This window comes from Desmodus rotundus, chromosome 13 (genome assembly GCF_022682495.2).
Source record: "Desmodus rotundus isolate HL8 chromosome 13, HLdesRot8A.1, whole genome shotgun sequence".
Taxonomy (NCBI): domain Eukaryota; kingdom Metazoa; phylum Chordata; class Mammalia; order Chiroptera; family Phyllostomidae; genus Desmodus; species Desmodus rotundus.
In genome coordinates, this window is record NC_071399.1 from 64,304,831 (window position 1) to 64,324,467 (window position 19,637).

The 19,637-nt window shown below is 36.5% G+C and overlaps 1 pseudogene; it reads left to right on the forward strand.

Annotated features, from left to right (window-relative positions):
* The first annotated feature begins 18,789 nt into the window (after positions 1 to 18,789).
* Positions 18,790 to 19,167, forward strand: LOC112311313 (small ribosomal subunit protein eS25 pseudogene; annotated as a pseudogene).
* Positions 19,168 to 19,637: the final 470 nt, after the last annotated feature.

Consider the following 19,637-nt stretch of genomic DNA (forward strand, 5'->3'; position numbering starts at 1 on the left):
GATGATAGATTCGGTCACAATAATAATAATATTAATGACATCATTACTGCCTTTTTTAATCCCTTTTTATGGACAAGGCACTATGCTAAACAGTTCGCATGTGCTATTATCTTTTCAATCTCTGTAAATCTGCCTGTTTTATTGTACTCTTAGTCTCCTTTTCAATGTAAGAAAACTCACCTTAGACCTTCAGTACTCAATTCCATGCTTCCTAGCTAGAAAGTGGTAAACTCAAGAATTTAACTCAAGTGTGTGTGTGATCCCAAAACTCATGTCCTTAATGGCCTCATTGTATTATTCTCAGTACAATGTATGATTATGAGGCTGATTGTGTTGCAGAGAGCTAGGTTCATGAGAAATATTCTGCCTAAATAGCAAGTCACTAATTAAAGGGATAGTTATAATAACAAGAAGAGTTTTCAAAAAAATTAGTAGCTATTCAGATTTTTTCATTTTTCAAAAAATATAATGTTTTGTTCCTACAATAACAAAGCATTTACCTTTCCTAATTTATTCGGTGTATTTGATTTCCTTGACTTTGACATACAAATTCTTACCAGCTTTCGCTAATACAAAAGTGAAAAATTGAAGCTTTATAACTGTAGTCAGACAGAAGAAACCACTTTACCACAATGAGCTGGAAAGAGTGCAGAGGAGGCGCAAGAGGGCTGAACAGTCTCCCAGGGTTGGCAGCTGAAGTTCCAGAGGGATATTTTAGCAGCCAGGGAGACCCCTGAGAAGTGTGGTATCTAAACCCCAAGCTGGGATACTCAGCCTGCAGCACCAGAGCCAGACAGGAATCCATATAGCATCTAGCTGTGAAAAAAAAAGCAACAGGGTTTTGTTTGCCAGGGAGAGATGGCTGGAGACACAGAAAGCCTCTAAAAGGGCCAATGCATGAAAGTTCATTTATAGTCACACTGGGCTCTGGCAGAGGGACACCAGAGTGGACTACAGACACTTGAGGAAAGTCTGGGGTTGGTGACTCTGGAGAGAGATGGAAGGAACAGCTGCCAGGATCCCTGTTCTGACTCATTCCCCACGCTGCAGAGAACATCTTCTGAGGAAGCTCTAACCTCTGTTGGGAACCACCCTGCCTGGTTTCAGAGGCTGTAACCCCTCATGGTTAAGCCTGAGTCAGAGTTGGGACCATAAGCCACTAAGGAGACAAAGCTTGTCTCCCTGGCAGGTGTACCACCTCTGCCCACTTCACCCTGCTTGGCCCTGAGCTTGGCCAGTTAGCCAATGATGGGTAAGAATCCTCAAGGGAGGATCAATCTAAGACAGGCTCTGGTCACGAAAGAGGCCTGCAGGGAAGGACTCGGGGGGCTGTGGCAAAAGGGGGTGATGGACCCTCGCCCTTCGGCTTTGAAATAGCCTGAGTCCTCATTCTGTCTGCAAGAAGTCTCCTAATCTCTTGGCTGCCTTACTTCCCTTGCCTGACTTAAGCCTGAAGCAATAACAGAGGGCAGTACAGTCCTGTGCTGGGAGGGGCAGATTCCCTGGGGAATCAAGCCTAACAAAAATACATACATTCCTGTGAAACCTACTTAAATTGTACCCTCAGTTTAAAAGATAAGGGTCCAGACCTGAGATGAGTCTGACACCTTAAGTTTTATGGCCCTCTAGCTAATTGGCTGTAACTCAGAATAAGCCCTCAAGGTTCTCTGTAAATCCTGTATTGTTTAACCCTTACTGGCTGACAATGATTGATGAACTTTGTCTGCATTCCTATGTGAATGAACCTAATAAAAGCCCATGGAGGGAAAGGATCAAGGCCCTTCTCCTTTGAGAGATTGGCCACCTCTCCTCCCCAAGCAGATCATGTCTTGGTAGTCTTTTTCTTCGTCTGTGGCAGACCCTGGGGGCTGCGTTAAAGCCCCCCGACAAACCTCCTTGCCCAGCCCATAGGAATTAGTCATCCCCACCCTGTGGTGCTTAGAAGGGCTGCAGATTATAGTTTAAGGCTATATCGCTGATTAGATTAAATACTAAGGCAGAAAATATGGAGAAGCTGCCAAAATGGGAAGACAAAGAAACAGACTGCAAATGAAACAAGAGAATGCTCCAGAAGAGCTGCATGAGATGGAGGCAAGCAACTTATCAGATTGAAAGTTTAGAGTAATGATTGTAAGGATAATTAACCTCATGAAAAAAGACAAAAAAAACCAAAGAAAAGGACCAGTCAGAAATACAAAATACAATATCTGAAATAAAGAATACACTGGGAGGAATAAAGAGTAGGCTAGATGAAGCAGAGGGTCAAATTAGTGATTTGGAAGACAAGGTAGAAAAAAAACACCCAGGCAGAGCAGCAAATAGAAAAAAGAATTTTAAAAAAATTAAGGAGAGCTTAAGAAAAATTTTGGATAACGTGAAGCATAACAACATCCATATCATGGGAATACTAGAAGAAGAGGGGGAGCAGGGTATTGAGAACATATTTGAAGAAATAAGGAAGTTCAAAAACTTCCTTAATCTGGTGAAGGAAAAAGACACACAATTCCAGGAAGCACAGAGAATCCCAAACAAGTTGGATCCAAAGAGGTCTCCTTGAAGACACATCTTAATTAAAATGACAAGCTTAAAAAAGGGAGAACCCTAAAAGCCACAAGAGAAAAGGAGGGAGTTACATACAAGGGAGTGACAATTAGACTGTCACCAGTTTTCTCCACACAGACATTTCAGGCCAGAAGGGGGCGGCATGAAATATTTAAGGGGATGAAAAGCAAGGACCTACAACAACAACAACAAAAAGACTATTTTACCAGCAAAGCTATCATTTAAAATCAAAGGAGAATTAAGGAGCTTTCCAGACAAGAAAAAGCTAAAGGAGATTGTTAACACCAAATGAGAACTGCAACAAATGTTACTGGGCTTGCTTTAAAAAGAAGAAGAAGAAGAAAAAGAGAAAGAAAAAGAAAAAAAAAACAGAGGAAAATAGTCTAACAATAAAATGGCATTAAATATATATCTATCAATAATCACCTTTTATGTAATGCTTTAAATGTTCCAATTAAAAGACATAGGGTGGCTGAATGGATAAGAAAATAAGGCCCATATGTATGTTGCTTTTAAGAGATCCATCTCAGATTGAAAGATACACACAGACTAAAAGTAAAAGGATGGAATAAGAATTTCATGTAAATGGAAAGGGGAAAAAAGCTGGGGTAGCAGTATTTATATCCAACAAAATAGACTTTGAAATCAAGGTTATAGTAAGAGACAAAGAGGGACATTACAAAATGATAAAGGGAACAATCCAACAACAAGAGGATATAACCCCAGTAAACATTTATGCATCCAACATAGAAGCAACTAAATACATGAAGCAAATACTGATGGACATAAAAAGGAGAGATCAACTGAAATAGAGTCATAATCAGGGATTTTAACACATTGATTTCAATGGGTAGATCTTCTAGGCAGAAAATGAGCAAGGAGATAGCTGCTTTAAACAATACACTAGATCAAATGGATTTAATTGATATCCTCAGATCATTTCATCCCAAAGCAGCAGAATATACATACTTTTCAAGTGCATATGGAACATTTTCTGGGATATACCACATGTAGGACAATCTTTTCAATAAATTTAAGAAGATTGAAATCATACCAAGTACCTTCTGAAAAGACCACTGAAAAACATGCAAAGGCATGGAAGCTACGTAACATATTATTAAGCAATTAATGGCTTAACAGTGAGATCAAAAAAGAAATCAAAAGATACCCTGAAATAAATGACAATGAGAACTCAACAATCTAAAATCTTTGGAGCATTAGGAAAGCAATCTTAAGAGGGAAATTCATAGCATTATAGGCATATCTGAAAAAACATAAAAAAACTCACATAAAAAATCTAACTTCACACATAGAGGGACTTGGAAAAAAAAACATGCAAAGCCCAATGAGAGAAGGAGGGAAATAATAAAGATGAAAGCAGAAATAAATGAAAGAGTCTAAAAAAGTGATACAAAAGATCAATGAATCCAAGAGCTGGTTCTTTGAAAAGATAAACAAGATTGATAAGCCCTTAACTAGATTCATCAAGAAAAAAAGATAAAATATTCAAATAAACAAAATCAGAAATGAAAGAGGAGAAATAACAACTGACACCAAAGAAATACAAAGGATTGTAAGAAAATATTATGAACTATGTGCCTACAAGCTGGACAACCAGTATGAAATGTACAACTTCCTAGAAACATATAATTTTCCAAAATGAAATCAGGAAAAAATCAGAGAATCTGAATAGATAGATTGCATTTAGTGTTATTGAAGTGGTAATCAAAATCAAAAACATTCCCCCAAAATCAAAGTTCTGGACTACATGGCTTCACAGGTGAATTTTACCAAATGTTCCAAGAAGAACTCTCACCTCTCCTTCTCAAACTATTTCATAAAATTCAAGAGGAGGGAAAGCTCCCAAACTCATTTTACTAGGCCAGCATTATCCTAATTCCACAAGCAGGTGAAGACAAAGAAAGAAAATTATAGGCCAATATTCCTGATGAACATAGAGGATAAAATCCTCAAAAAAATATTAGCAAACCAAATACAGCAATGCATCAAAAATATCATACACCATGGTCAAGTGGTATTTATTCCAGGAATGCAAGGTTGGTACAACATTCACAAATCAATAAATGTCATCCACCACATAAAAATAAATGAAGGATAAAAACCACATGATCATATTAATAGATGCAGATAAAATATTAGATAAAATCCAGCACCCACTTATGATAAAAACTCTCAGCAAAGTGGGAATAAAGGGAACATAGCTAAATATAATAAAGGCCATATATGAGAAATCCACTCTCAGCTTCATACTCAACAGGCAAAAACTACAAGCATTCCCTTTAAGATGGGGAAAAAGAGAGAGATGTCCACTTTCAACTTTCTTATTGAACGTAGTACTGGAAGTCCTAGCCACAATCAGACAAGAAGGAAAACTAAAATGCATCCAACATGGAAAGTAAAACTGTCATTATTTACAGATGACATGATATTGTACATAGAGGACCCCAAAGATTCCACCAAGAAACTATTAGAACTGATAAATGAATCCAGCAAAGTAGCTGGATGCAAATTTAATATCCAGAAATCAGTTGCATTTTTATATGTTAATAATGAATTAACAGAAAAGGAAATAAAGAAAACAATCCCATTCACAATTACTACAAAAAGTATAAAGTACTAAGAATAAACCTAACCAAGAATGGTAAAAGACTTGTACTCAGAAAATTATAAGACACGGAGAAAGAAATCGAAGGAGATACAAATAAGTGGAAACATATACTGTGTTCACGGATGGGAAGAATTGGCATCATTAAAATATCCATTCTACCCAAAGCAATTTATAGAGTCAATACAGTTCTTATCAAGATTCTAATGACATATCTCACAGAAGGATAACAAATATTTCAAAAATGTATATGGAACCACAAAAGGCCTGCATAGCAACAGTGATCCTGAGAAAGAAGTACAAAGTTGGAGGAACCACACTACCTAATATCAAATTATACTATAAGGCCATAGTAATCAAAACAGCATGGTACTGGCATAAAGACAGACACATAGATCAATGGAACATAATAGAGAGCCCCAAAATAAACCTACAGCTTTATAGTCAATTAATATTTGACAAAGAAAGCAAGCATATATAATGGGCTAAAGACAGTTTATTCAATAAATGGTGTTGGGAAAATTGGACAGATACATGCAGAAAAATGGAAGTAGACCACCACGCACAAGAACAAATTCAAAATGGATCAAAGACTGAAATTTTAGACCCACCTTAAAAATCATAAAAGAAAGCATAGGCAGCAAAATTACAAGCATTGCTCATACCAATATTTTGTGGATATAGCTCCCCAGGAAAGGGAAACAAAAGAAATATAAATAAATAAATAAAAGGGATTACATCAAACTAAAAAGTTTTGCACAGCAAAGGAGACCATCAGCAAAATAAAAAGACAACCCACAAAATTTGACAACATATTCACTGATACATCTGATAAAGGGTTAGTATCTAAAATTTATAAAGAACTTAAAACACTCAACACCATGAAAACAAACAACCCAATTAAAAAATGTGCCAAGGACCTGAATAGACACTTCTCCAAAGAGGACATACAGATGGCCAGTAAACATATGAAGAGATGCTCAACATCACTTATCATCAGAGAAATGCAAATTAAAACCACAATAAGATGTCATCTCACACCTGTCAGAATGGCTATCACCAATAAATCAACAAACAACAAGTGCTAGGAGATGTGGAGAAATGGGATCCCTTTTGCACTGTTGGGGAGAATGCAGATTGGTGCAGCCATTATGGAAAGGAGTATGGAGATAACTAAAAAAAATTAAAAATGGAACTGACTTTTGACCCAGAGATCCCACTTCTGGGAATATACCTAGAGGAACCAAAAACACTAATTTGGAAGAACATAAGCACCTCTATGTTAATTTCAGTGCTATTTACAATTGCCTAGTTATGGAAGCAGCCTACCTGTCGACCAGTAGATTAGTGGATAAAACAACATTTGTACAATGGAATACTACTCCACCATAAAAAAGAACATTTTACCTGTTGTGACTGTATGGTTGGACCTGGAGAACATCATGCTAAGTGAAATGAGCCAGTCAGAGAAAGGCAAATACCACATGATTTCACTCATATGTGGAATCTAATAAAGGATGATGGCTAATGAATGGGACGTGCCATGAGGGAGTGGAGGGATTGAACTAAAAGGGAAAAGGACTCATGTTCATGGACAACAATGTTGGGATTCCTAGGGGTAGGGGGCTTGAGGGGACTAAAGGCTAATGGAATAAATTCAATAAAGATTAAATAAAAAATGAACAATTGACAACCACCAACTCTTAGTGTGTCTGCTTGTATTAATATGTACCATAGTCAGTTACAAATGATTATTATAGTCAAGGATCAGGGTAAATAGTCTGCCAATGATGTTATTGAATACAAGAGATCAATCTGCAAACAGAATTATATAGAGATGTCATAAATGTTACATCTCTAAGGAATATAACACTCAAACCGACAGTATGAAATATCCTAAACTTTTGTCCATTTGTGAAAATTAACTTATGTGACACTTCTCCTTTTGTCTATCATCTAACTTTATCTCAGGCTAAAAAAATAGCAGAATATTGTGTTAGTCCAGTTACTGCTCTTTGAAGTAACTTTAGAAGAAGGATTTCTTTGTTTCCCAGCTATTGAATACACCAATTGTTCCATAAGTAGTCACAGCCCCCAAAATGGAAGGTACATAAATCTGTATCTTTCCTCATAATTATCCAATGCCAGCTTTACATGGAGAAAGTTATCCAGGTAGAAACACACCTAGTGTGCAGAATTGGAACTGAATTTACAGTAGGAAAATTCAGCAAAGTTCTTTGTACATCTTAAGTCTTTTATTATTGGTGTGTTTACTATTAATATGTTCATTAAAAATACCTTGACTACTTACAAAAAATAATAACCTTCAAAAGTGAAATCATTTGTTTTTTTAATTCAGACTTAAAAAAATGATTTTATTTATTTATTTTTAGAGAGAGGGGAAGGGTAGGAGAAAAAGATGGAGAGAAACATCAGTGTGTGGTTGTCTCTCACATGCCCCATACTGAGGACTAGCCTGCAGACCAGGCATGTGCCCTGATTGGGAATCGAACCAGCAACCCTTTGGTTCACAGGCTGGCACTCAGCCCACTAAGTCACACCAACCAGGGCTTATTCAGACTTTTAAAAGGTAATTATTTGTACAATCTACAATCATTACTGATTTGTTAAGCATTTTCTCTTATTTTTCATGCCTTCTTTCTTAGAATCATTTTGTTCTTCTTGCCACAGTATGTGCTTTGTAAATTTTTTCTACAAGTGTTAATTAAACTTTTGAATCCACATATGGATGAGAATGTCTCTAATATTAATGTTTCTGAGTAGATGGCTTGAGGTTCAAATTTAATATCTTTAGTGCTTTGAAATTAGTAATGCTTTGTTTTTAGCATCCAATGTTAAAGTGAAGACTCTCACATCAATCTGCTTCTCATTGGTTTTGCATAGCTTTTAATTTAATTTTTATTTCCTCTTTGTTCTTTCATGTTTTAATTTCAAATTTTATTCTTTGCTCTTCATTCTATGTATTTGCATTCCAGATTGCTTACTTTGAATTTCTAAATTACTAGTGTCTTCTAAGAATTTTACATTTTCAAGAAATATTTTTCATATTCAACATCTTTTATATTTATGGATCCAATATCCTTTCAAATTTATGTGAAGTACAGTTTAGAATTATTTTAAAGTTATTTTTGGTGTCTGAGTTATGTTGTTTCTATGTAATCACTTCTTGTCTTTTCTTTTTACAGTTCTTGTTTTTCCTGGATATATGGTGAGAATTGGTTATCTGTTTACACTGTAAAAATAAATTATTCTTTTTGTACATAAATTTAACATGAGTTTCAAATCTTGTGTGCTCTGTTATACTAATAAAATTGCTCTCTAAATTAGCAGTAAATTTCAGCTATTTTTTCTGTAAAGAAAATGTTATTTTTTGTTTAGCAAGCTTCAATTTTGGGCGCACAGATATGAAGAACCGAGGCATCCTTAGCTATTTTCTGTCCTGCACATTTTTTGAACAGTAATTTTTCCAACTTTCTTCAATAATATCCAAATAAAAACTTTCTATTTTCTAGACTTTTTACAATTTTCAGCTTACTGAAGGTAAATTTTCCAGTTTTTTTAAATAAATTTTCTCCTTTTTTCAATTAAAAAATATTTTGGCTATCACTTCTTTGGATCATTGATTTTGCTTTTTTTTTAAAGAAAATGCTAATGTTTACCCAGAAGTGTTGGGAACCTCCCTGCCTGGTTTCAGAGGCTGTAACCCCCCATGATTAAGGCTGAGTCAGAGTTGGGACCATAAGCCACTGAGGAGACAAAGCTTATCTCCCTGGCAGAAGTGCCACCTCTGCCCACTTCACCCTGCTTGGCCCTGAGATTGACCAGTTAGCGAATGACGGGTAAGAATCCTCAAGGGAGGATCAATCTAAGACAGGCTCTGGTCACCAGGAATAAACTCACAGGGAAGGACTCGGGGGGCTGTGGAAAAAGGGGGTGATGGACCCTCACCCCTTGGCTTTGAAATAGCCTGAGTCCTCATTCTGTCTGCAAGAAATCTCCTAATCTCTTGGCTGCCTTACTTCCCTTGCCTGACTTAAACCTGAAGCAATAACAGAGGGCAGTGCAGTCCTGTGCTGGGAGGGGCGGATTCCCTGGGGAATCAGGCCTAAGGAAAATACATACATTCCTGTGAAACCTACTTAATTTGTACCCTCAGCTTAAAAGATAAGGGTCCAGACCTGAGATGAGTCTGGCGCCTAAAGTTTTATGGCCCTCTAGCTGATTGGCTGCAGCTCAGACTAAGCCCTCAAAGTTCTCTGTAAATCTTGTATTGTTTAACCCTTACTGGCTGACAATGATTGATGAGCTTTATCCGTATTCCTATGCGAAGGAACCTAATAAAAGCCCCTGGAGAGAGAGGCTCTGGGCCCTTCCCCTTTGAGAGAAGCGGCCACCTTTCCTCCCCAAGCAGATCATGTCTTGGTAGATTTATTCTTCATCCATGGCGACTGGGGGGCTGCGTTAAAGCCCCCTGACACAGAAGAAATCATTTTAACCACAGAAAATTTTGTAAACACTGGAATGAATCTTACTACGCTTAAACAAAAACTTCTAATAAGTTCAACAAGATGCTCTCTTATTTCTCTTGGTTCCAGAACAGTAGGGATTTCCTAAACTGTTATTTGTTTCCCTTTTGCATTATAGTCAATGAGTAGTCTGGTGAATACCTCCTGGATTGCAATTATTCCCACAGTGACTGATATAGTATGCCAAGATAAAATGCAAAGCTTCATTTACTCTGAAGATTCCAATAATTCATCTGTTTCAGTCATTTTCACAGATTCTAATACACTAAAGATTTGTCAGATATTGTCTATTGATACTTAGCATGACCCCAGCCTTTTTAAGCACTCCATTGATGCCCAAGGGGAAAGAAATCTGAAAACTACAATTTCCACCCAAGCTTGCTAAGCGAATTCTGCTTCTGAATTTCTCCAAAGAAAGGCACTTGCTCAAATTGAAAAGCCAGCACAGAAAGGGAACCCATCATGCAGTGGAGCTGATTCTGACAGAGGACAAATATAAGGTTTGTAGAAGCTTCCAGACTAGTGCTGCAAACCACTACTTCAATGTTTCCGGCAACAGAGAGGACCATTGGTGGCTTCCTACAATGCTGGCAGAACCCAGAGTACTTTTCCCTGAGGTTTACCTACTACGACTTTTTAACTGTTTTTGTAAAACACAAATTTGTCAAGTTCTTTTGGGGAAAATACCTATTTCTGTTTCAGAAAAGCTGACTGACACAATCTCTTAAAAATTGTCCTGGGTTAATTATGCATTGCTTAATGAAAGTGACTAACTCCATTCCAACTGCCAGAACGCAAGAATGGAGTGGAGAAAAATAGATAGTCTTTAGGCATCTGGATGAAGAGAAGAAAAAAAAAAAAAAAAGAAAGTAAATTGACTTCTACAAATGGCAACATTGGGCTGCTAAATAAATGAGCATAGAAAGGTTTTCTGATCTCTGCACAAAGTACATTGATCGTAGAGAATAACTGTTGCATTAGCTTCTAAATCAGATGTTTCTGCTTGCTGTTCTAAATGTTATATAGTTACTGGAAAGTGACAGTTCAGCTCAGTATCCGGTATGAGCCCCTCCACTTGGAATTTAATTTTATTACTTCTCTACACCAATTGTAAGGAATACTAAAGACAGTTTGAGTTTTACCTTGCTGGGTTAAAAGTGCAAATTTGCAGTATTATTTCAAGGTTACGCAAACTTGTCTGCACTCTGCCAAGAGATATTTTCAGTGAGCACCTCAAACCCATTTACTAAGTATTTCATAAAACTGCCATCTTGGGCAGAGGTGAGAATAAAAGAAGGCCTGGCATCAAGTCCATATCGCCATGAAAGCTGCTCTTCCACTTGGGACTTTAGACCCAGCATACCCAATAATACTCAAAGTGACCTGGCACACAGATGATATACTGAATCTCTGATAAACAGTGAGGATAACAGCATATAGCTCTATGGTTTGGGAGCAAGCCATTTGATGCTTAGAAAATAATTATCGTCCTTTTGAGATATAGCTTCCAGCTTTTACTGAGCTATGATAAAGACTAAAAGCATATCCAATGAAATTCAAAACTTCTGTGAAAAATATAAAGGTTGTATGAGGCCCCTAGAATTCTCCAATAAGAGAATAACAGCACAGACTTCTAAGCTTTGAGAGCAAATTCATTTTTCTCTGATAACAACTGTCCTTTTGAGAAATAGTCTTGGGCTTCCATCCAAGTCTAGTTGTCACTGTAGACCTAATAATAGGAAATCAATAATCATTTGAACTGAAATGCTCATCATAAATTGGCTGTTATATTTTCAACCAAACCATAATCTTGTTCTATGGAGAAGCTATCTATCATGAAGTGAAAATAGGAGATAAGAAATTAAGTTCAGGAAAGTTTGAAAGATGGATAGAAGTTGCAGGAGCTGGTGGCTCATACTGCATCATATCAAACCCTATAATATTGTCTATTTCCCATAATCCAGACTTATGGCCTCATAAATAGTATCTTATAGACAGTTGACCGAGAAGTAAAAAAGCATGTTCCTGATTTATCGATGGTCCGCCTGTTATACTGGTTCCAACAGTAACTGTACAGATAGAGAGATACATCCCAATCCAGAAGGGACCCTTAAAGACAATAGGGAAAGATAAATCATTCCAGTGGGTAGAAATTCAAGCAATAAATTTGGTTTCCTACTTAATCTGAGCTGAGAAATTGCTAAAAGTAAAGACTGACATGAGAACTTATTCACGGCCTGCGTGGATGATCAAAGACTTAAAAAAAAAAAAAGGCAAGGTTTAAAGATTGATAGCAAGAAAGTCAGAAGAAAAAATGTTGGGATGCAATTCCAAGAATGGTTACAGATTGTGAAGATGTCTTCCGTGTGTATATTCCCCAAAGCCCACCCTCTGCAGAGGAGGCTTTCAATAATCATCACATGGTCAAGATGAGATATTTTGTGTTATAAATTAGTGTCTCTCTTCAGCCACCTTCTGCTTAGATAACGGACCCAGGTAAAATCAAATTTAAAAACATCAAGTATCCAATCTATTAACAGCTAAGAAAAAACACTGTCCTGTATGTGGAAGTATTTCCTGGCAGTAAATTGATTATATTGGATAAATTATATCATGAAGGGGGCAATTATCTCTTGTCAAGGAAAGGAAATATACTGTATATACAGAATTGCATTTCCTGTCCATAACATTACTAGAACTAACATCTATGAACTTATCAACTGCATTGCTCACCACTATGGTATTATGTACAGATCTCACCATATAAGTAAGATATCAAATGCCCATAGAATTCATAGGTCTTATGACATATGTTTGAAGACTCAACCAATTTGTTGGGAGTCAATATCCCCCAAAATGGGATTCTATCCTACAGAATGCAGTATACCCTGTGAATCAGCAGCCAAGATGTGGTTCAGAATATATTTGGGAATAAAGTAGTAAAAATGAGAATGGTTTCTCTCATGATTACCCTTAACGTTATCACCCCATTTTCTCCTCCTTTTAATTCCTATAGGTTTGAGCTCTGCTGGTGTGGAGATCATGGCTCCTAAGAGAAATGTTTTAGAGAGGACACAATATATTTCCATTAAATTAGAATTTAAATCTGCAACCCAGCTATTAGCTTTTGTTTGTTTGTTCTTATTGTTGTTTTATGACCTTGAACCAGCAAAGAAGAGGGTGATTGATTAAGATTTCAAGGGGAAATAGCATTGCTATTACTCAACAGGGGTTCTGGGAGGATTATGTGTGTAATCTACAGGGTGCATCTTACTTCTTTAATGTCCAATAGTAAAAGTTAATACAAAATTACAACAAAGCAACAAAGGGAGAACCATTAAGGATTCAGTCTCTCCAGGAGTGAAGATTTTTGTCATTCCAACATGTAAACAATTAGACCTACTGAGCTCTTATCTGAAAACAAGGGAAACGTGGAATGAATAGCAAATCAACTATGGATTCATGATCAGTGACAGGAAGGAGAAATATACCAGCTATACATATTTTCCTTCTGTTGTTATACCTGTGTTTATATCTACATTTATGCTTTTAACTATATTTTTGCCTTTTCTTTTTGTTTTCCCCTAATTACTTTATACAAAGATCGTTGTTAGTAGTTATTTTACAATATTTTTCTGTAGGTAGGTACAAAGTTACTGAGGTGGGCTGTAAATGAATGTGAGAAGCAAACATAGCCAGAGACAGGTATTGTGACCGTCTCCCAGATGTGGACCTACTAACTGACTAAAGGAACTTTTCATAATTTGGGAAGGAGTGGTAGAGTAGTTTTGTTTGTACAAAATAAAAATTGCCTGTTATTGAGAAAAGAATCATTGCTTTTCTTGTCAAAATATACTAGCTGACGTTTTGGTAGATGATTACCTATTTGCTCTCCCCTTCACATCCACCCTTTTATAATCCAGGTAGCTAGTAAGGAGACTCTGCAAACCACATTTCCATTTTATCAGTTGGATCTCGGTTAGACTGTGTCAATACAGGGTTTTAGAGTGAGAAAGGAAGGATGGAAGAGGAAGAATGAATTTACTTATTTCTTGTTCCCTATTCCTGATAGTCATCCAACAATGGCCCTCACCTTAACAATGACAGCTGTTTCAAGGAAGAACAGTTGATTCCAGGTTCAGCCTTCCCAGACTGAGAATCAGTCTTGTTGTACCTTCTCAGGATACCTAACAGGCTCCCTGTCCTCTGAAGTCTGAGACCAGCTCCATAGGGCTTCTCAGTTTTACGAATACCATAGGCTTCCTTTTGTTTCCTTGGCATGGGGGTTATAGATGCTTCCTGCTGTTATTATTGACTTGATCAAACTGTATTTTTATTGAATCCTTTTTAATTCACTAATGCCTGGTTAATTTTTTGTGTCAAATGCTGTTACAGTAAATGGTATTAACAAGTAAAAATAACTGTTTGTCTGACTTTAACTGATCCAAACACTGTATTAAGCATTGAAGGTATAATGAAAAAGGCAAATCTCCTAACCACAGTTTCACAATAATGAAGGGGAGAAGATAAGTAAACAGAGAATTAGAATACAGTGTATTATGCAGAAGCTATTTATGCAAAGCCCCAGAGTTAATATAAAACCTACCTGAAAAATATACTTTTCTCAATGTTACACTGTTTTCTCTGCTTAGCGCATTCATTCCTTCTTTCATTCATTCAATCAGCTGATATTTATTCAACACTCCGTGTAAATCTGCAGGACTTCTGGGGATATATTGTGAGCCAAAACTAAAGGAAAACTGTTCCTGCTTTCATGCAGTTACAGAATCTGATATTATCAATGCTTTCAGGGAAAAATATAAGCATCTAGGGAAAAATTCTATAGGAAAGCTTCATCCATTGTGGTAAGTCAGGTAAGTTTTCTCTGTTGAACTGACAGTGGAGCTGAAATTATAAACATTAAGGTAAGTAAATTATGGAAAGAAATATAAGGCAAAACATAGCCCAGACTTTGGCTAACAGCTTGTAGAGAAAACCTGAGTTCAAAAGAGCAACATTATAGCAATACTGTCTTTTTCAAGTCAAAAAAGCATCATGTTCTGAGCAAAAACAACAAATATTCCACTGTGATCTGGATAAAAATGGAAGATTAACATAAGCTAAAGTGAAGAAAACTAGAAATAATAATAATATAATAGATATAACAGCATATTTTTCATCATCATCATTATCATTGTAAAAAATTAGAATAACTATATAGCACTAGTTACATGCCAGGCATTTTCCTAAGGGCTTTCCATCTAATAATGCAAAATTTCTGCAGCATTATTTTGCCATTATTCAGATAAAGAAACTGGGGCACAGAGAGGTTGTGGGAAATGCCCAGGACACAGAACCACTAAGTAGGTAACACTGGAATTAGAACAGAGGCGGTCTGGTTTTGAAACAGATTCGCAACCCTTGACCAACCATGGAGCTTCTCAAGACAAAAATCAGAGGGCCAAGTGTTGTGCATTGGTCACACGCTGATAAAGGAGGGTACAAAACAAGACAACAGCCAGGGACAGGGACAGAGGGAGAGAAAGAGGAAATAAAGTAGGCGGAAAAAGAAGGTAAAAGAAGGGTAATAGACTGGAGAAAAATAGAAAAACTTAAAAATGAAAGTGTTAAATTAGAAAGTAGTATAAACCTTCAATGACACAATTAGGAAGAGGCACAATCAGAGAATAAGAAAGCCAAATTGGTAATAGTGAGCAAGGGAATAAATAGAAATAAATTTACTGCTTACTTAGCAGTAAATAAAAAGGTGGTAAAGGCTTAAGGAATTATGACAAGATGGCCAATTAACATGCATATGATCTTATTAAGGCATTGGAAGGGGTCCTTACGATGAAATAATGGTTAAACATTTTGTTTAATTCTTCTGTCTTAAGGAGGAAAATTGTTTAAATGTTTGGAAATAATGCATATTATATTTTAGTCACAGTAGCTCCTTTGGTTATAAGGTTCAATATTAAGAATAGTATACAAAATATTTAAATTGGTTTAATTTAGTAACCATTTCCTTAATTACACAAGAAAAGAATTAATTGTCCCATAAGGTCAAAACAAGAATATGCTAACTTTGTATTTATTACTTTTTAAAAAACTCAATCTATATAAATCAGTACTATTTCTGTCATAGGAGGTAATGATTTATTTTTTTTTCACATTTGGACAAGACAAATTTTACCACTTTTTATTTCAAATATAGCATCTAAGCTCTTAAAGTTAAGTGAAATGAATATTGATTTTCTTAGAAAATAAAAACTATAAATATGAATGTAAATCTATCTCTAGATTCCCTGTTTTACCAGTATCAAAACTAACACATGAAATGGTCCAAACAGAGAATTTGTTGAGCTTCCTGATTGCAAGTATTTGAGAAAAAATATATATTTCATTTACTCAGTGAACAGTGTATAAATTGGACATTCACAGAGGCATAAGATCATTAACTATCCTTTCAGAAGTCAATTTTATGCTTCCTAAATTAGATCTAGAACTAGGCTATTTTGGGACAGCAGGCTGGGAATAATATACAGATTTCGTGAAATCAGGTTTAGCCCATTTTCAGCTAAATCACATTCAATTCAATAACAACTACTGAAAACAAAGAAGCATCAATAAAAATAACTTTCGAAAAACTCCTTTGTAGATATTACTATTCAGGTTTTTTTAAGTTTTTGTTTTAACCATGAAGTTACAGATAATCATAATTTATCAAACTTGGCCTGTGGAATTTTTTATACAAAAGATAATCAATGCAATTGTAAGTATGTGTGTGAGTTTTTATTTAATCCACTGTATGTTTTTAAAAATTTTTTTCTGGGTTTGAGTCCGATTTGGTTTGGTTTCTTCCATGACTGGAAGTGTATAAAGCCTAACAGGAAAAAGCTCTGCTTTACTAAGGAAGCTGCTTATTTTGAAGATCGTGTTACCTTTAACAACCTACAGGCACAGCAATACGATCATCTTGATATTCACCCTCTGTATTCTGATAAGGAAAAAAGAAACATGATTGTTTTTGCTTTTGAGCTTATGTAGAAAAACACACAGGCATTCCTCACTCGAAATGATCATTTCCTTGTTTTAAAGTAAGGGCATTTTATTTTTACTTTTTATTGAATTAATTGGGGTGACACTGGTTAACAATATCATATAGGTTTCAGGTGCACAATTCTACAACATATCTATTTTAAACTACCCTAGTAAAACCCTTTGTCCCTGGGCATGCATCTAAATTTACTTTGCATAATAGTTATAATACTATTTAAACAGAGGTCCTTGAACTGCTCATTCCCGTCACCTGACCACACAGTGGTTATTAATGCAATTCCAGCCTGATGTCTTTTGTAGGCACAACACTACCAACATTATAATGTTAATTTTTATAATGAAAAGAAAGATAAAATTGTTTTGTATGTAATATTTTGCCTAAAACTAAAATATAAAAGAGAAACAAAGGAATCAATTATTTTAATCTAGTGAGTAGGGGGGGTGGGGGGTGAAAATGGAGACAACTGTACTTGAACAACGATAAAAAAATGGATACTATTTTTAAATTACTATGTAAAACTTTATGTGTAAACATTTTATTTTGAATTCAGTTCCAGGGAAAGAATTATCTAGAGTCACTGGACAAAAACAATACACAATAGTTATAAAGGTCTGTACTAGACAAACCCTTACAAGCAGAAGGTGGCCAACTGCTTACAGTGACTTCAGACTGAGAGCAGCAGGGGAACAAAGGCAACACGGTGATGTAGTGAGTAATCACCTTATATCTAAGGTGAGTAATCAACTTTCATCTAAAATACATCTTATTTTATTTGTACCATGTGTTTTGGTCCCAGCAATAGCCACACACCCAAGAAGTCACTCAAAGATTCCAGACCCCCCTGTGACTTAACCCAAACAAGTATGCCTTTAAGGAGGACTGGTTGGGAAGAAAATAAAAGTTTTAGTTTGGGTAATAAGGATCTATATTTTAATTTTTACTAATCACGCTTAATACATAATCATGCTTAATGCATAATACCTAGTCATGAATTTGAATTCTGTCTTAACTGTCATTCAAGAAATAAAAGGAGGGTGGAAATTGCATTTTAATGGCACCCAGAAAGTGCAAGCAATTGACTAGGACATGTGCTGAGCACTAGTTAGTGCCCAGGAAAGGCGGACACAGAGAAACTGCAACAGTGAAGACTGAATATCTGGGAGCTGGACTACAATCCATGCTAGACTCTTGCCACAGTGCCTCAGAAATGAGAATGAAACCCTTAAAGTAATGGGAGTAGCAAAGGAGGACAAGAGTCAGAAAGCAAGTTAGTACTTTGTAACAAAGACTAAGTTCTTGCACCAAGTTGTAAAAATAATTATAGAGTCATGTGTGACTTCATGACAGGAGTGCATTCTGAGAAATGTGCCGCCAGGCCATTTCATTATTGTGCGCATGCACTAACCTAGAGAACACAGCCTGCTGCACACGTCGGCCACGTGCTCTAGCCTGTTGCTCCCGGCTGCAGACCCCTGTCGCATGTAAGCTTACTGAGTACTGGAGGCAAGAGTAACACAATAGTATCTGTGTTACATATACATACCTACGTGTTACATAAACATATCTAAATATACAAAAGGTACTGTAAATACTTGGTATAAAGGAAAAAAACTGATACATCAGCATAGGGTACTTACTATACATGGAGCTTGTAGGACGGCACTTGCTCCAGTGAGTCAGTGATTGGCGATTAAATGTGAAGGCCTAGGACATTACTGTACACTACTGTAGACTTTGTAAACACTCTGCTGTTAGGCTACAGTAAATTGAGACAAAATTCTTCTTTTATTAGTAACAACTTAATCCTAGCTTACTGTACCTTTTACTTTTTAAACTTTTTAATGTTTTTAAATTTTTTCACTCTTACACTCTCTTACACTAACACTAGCTTAAAACACAAACATATTGTACAAATGTACAAAAATATCTTCTGTTGCTTTTTGTCTGACATCTTCTCAGGTAGCGGTGAGATCCGGTGTTGCTCGAGTTTCACCATGCTGCCCAAGGATGACGAAAAGAAGAAACATGCTGGGAAGTCTATCAAGAAAGACAAAGACCCAGTGAACAAATCTGGGGGCAAGGCCAAAAAGAAGAAGTGGTCCAGGGGCATAGTTCGGGACAAGCTCAATATCCTGGTCTTGTTTGACATAGCAACATATGATAAACTCTGTAAGGAGGTTCCCAACTACAAGCTTATAGCCCCAGCTGCTGTCTCTGAGCAACTGACGATCTCCGGTTCCTTGGCCAGGGCAGCCCTTCAGGAGCTCCTTAGTAAAGGACTTATTAGACTAGTTTCAAAGCACAGAGCTCAAGTAATTTACACCAGAAACACCAAAGGTGGGGATGCCCCGGATGTTGGTGAAGATGCATGAACAACAACAGGTCCCACTGGCTGTACATTTTGAAAAATAAAATTCTATTAAACCAGTAAAAAAAATATTTTCTTTATATCCTTATAAGCTATTTCTTTTAAAAATATTTGTTTTCCTTTTTTACTTTGTAAACTTTTCTTTAAACAAGCAGGACACAAATATACACATTAGGTGACACATTAGGCGACACAGGATCAATATCACTGTCTTCCCCTCCATATCTTTTCCCGCTGGAGGGTATTCAGAGGTCAGTCACACCCACAGAGCTGTCCTCTTCTATGACAAGGTTTTCTGCTGTCATACTTCTGAATGACTTGCCCAAGACTCCTTTGTGAGGAAGTGTCACTCTCAGAAGTACGCCCATGCATTTCTTTTTCTTCATCTATGCCTTCCTGTGTCAGTTCCAACTCCTCATTAGTCAATTTCTCAGGAATCCCCTCTATCTAGCTCCTCAGTGTTACCCTTGTCCA